At 41.7% G+C, this 2,093-nt stretch overlaps 1 long non-coding RNA gene across 1 annotated transcript; it reads left to right on the forward strand.

The window, feature by feature from the left end:
- The first annotated feature begins 777 nt into the window (after positions 1-777).
- LOC122546075 lies at positions 778-2,086 on the forward strand. The gene is made up of 3 exons (XR_006310658.1): positions 778-956; positions 1,045-1,086; positions 1,610-2,086. It is a non-coding gene; the product is annotated as an uncharacterized LOC122546075 (long non-coding RNA).
- The last annotated feature ends 7 nt before the right edge of the window (positions 2,087-2,093 follow it).

Below are 2,093 nucleotides of genomic sequence, written 5' to 3' on the forward strand. Positions count from 1 at the left end.
GGAAGGCATCTGAGACTTCCCGACTTGGAGAATGTGGAAAGATCGTTTATGCTCTTCTTTTCTTGAGAACTTCAATCAACTTCATCCCAACTCTTCCAGTGCAACAGGATACAAACATAATTTGTGATCCCACACCTTGTACTTTAACTCTGTGAGACCTGATGTCATCATTCTGCACCACTCTCTTTCTCAGGTCAGAATATCCTTCCCAAGCTGTGGTGCCCAGAATGGCTCATGAATTGATAAAGAAATAAAATTAAAGATTATCCTTCTCAGGTTCAAATTCTTCCACGGCATTGGGTCTGTCATCCTCATATACTCACAATATTTCCACATCTGGCTCCTCCATATCCCTTCCTGTAAATGTAAACTCACCATAGTCCCAGAGGGCATTGGGCTGTTCTCTCATTTGAGAGGAAAAGCTCGGCAAACGTGAGGACTGCCGATCCTGGAGATCAGAGTCTAGATTAGAGTGATGAAGGGCTTTTGCCCGAAATGTCGATTTTCCTGTTCCTCAGATGTTGCCTGACCTGCTGTGCTTTTCCAGCACCACTCTAATCTACACTCATTAGAGAGAGATGTGTGGTGGTGGTTTCACCGGACAGTAATAGTAACATCACTGGGGTCTAATTTTCAATCTCCAAGACTGTGAGAATCCCTGTCCAAACCTCTCCAACTCTCTTTCCCCCTCTTAAGTCGCTCCATAAGACATGCGTGTTGGAGCACCACCTGTCCAAATAACTCTGAATAGGGTTTGATGTCTGATTCTCATGCAGTTCATCGAACATTTTCCAATGGTAAAGCTATGATGTGAATCCAGGATTCTGTACGATTCTTTGATTCTAGAGTCAGAAAGCTGATGCAGTAAGGCAGTTTCAGAGTGGATACTGTTTGTATTACAGCTCAGCCTGATTCCTGTACCTATGCCAGCATCGTGTTTGACAGCAATAGAAAAGGTAACCAGCTACATACTTTTTTTCCACATAGTGATGTTTCTAAATATTTAAAATACGTCCTCCTCACTAACAGACTATTCTCTTTCAGTTCAAGGTGGTAAGACTCTCCGGGTTGCTGATTCAGAAGAGAGTGAGTCAGTTTTGTCCTTTCAGAATCCTAATCCTAATCCTTTCTCATTTCCCAATCCCTGAAGCCCATTCTCCGGTGTGTGGGACAGTGCTAGTTGGGCCTGGGTGATCCATTTCCTTGTTATTTGAGACCCCAACTTTGGGTGGCGCCATTATGGAGATTTAATCACATGACCTTAAAGCCCCATTCCCTCATCACAATGCTGTTGTCATTGGCCCGTCGATCTATTTGTCTTCATTAGGGTGTTGCTTTACTCCACCAATCAGAAAGCAATCAGTCTTTCCACTATCCCATTGGATGACACTTGACTGTCTCTCAAAAAACTTGTCTCTCCCAATGTGTTTATAAGCGTCATAAAGATAATGAGGGGGAAAATGTACAATTGCTGGAGTAAATATTTCCCTTTCCTGTAACTACTCTGATAGTGATGGGACTGATATTTGGGTAAATGTGCCCCTTTCCTGTATTTACCCTCAAACTGAAAATATAATTATCATCAGCTCTGATTTCTGTCTCTTTCTAGCGGATGTAACCTATGCAGCTGTGGTGAAGACTCATTAGGAGTGAATAAGAACTGAACCTGTGTCACTGAGATTGCATTGTATCTCAGATCAAATTCAAGGAACGTCATGGAACTTACCAGCTCAGAAACTTGGCATTATTATTCTCCAAAATTGTTTTTAAAATTTTTTTTTTAAATTTGTGCCTTTTTATCCTAGTGTATTTTTAATTGTGGATTGAAACGCATCAGAATTGTTGAAAACCAAGGATTGTTTAAGGGATACTGCACACTTTTGAAAGCAAGTAACCTGACACTCATTGTAAGTATTGTTTACACAGCTGCTGAGTCAGACAGCAGCAGAAGAAGGTGCGGACGAACTGGAGACATGCCCATGTACAAATGGAGATTCAGCCAGAAACAAGTATCTGATTGGTTTTGATCTAAAGACCAGTAATCAATGACAAAGACCGTCTTGCTGCCAATGACTATGTGATTGGTTCCCAGG

The sequence above is a fragment of the Chiloscyllium plagiosum genome, unplaced genomic scaffold (genome assembly GCF_004010195.1).
Source record: "Chiloscyllium plagiosum isolate BGI_BamShark_2017 unplaced genomic scaffold, ASM401019v2 scaf_92027, whole genome shotgun sequence".
Taxonomy (NCBI): Eukaryota; Metazoa; Chordata; class Chondrichthyes; order Orectolobiformes; family Hemiscylliidae; genus Chiloscyllium; species Chiloscyllium plagiosum.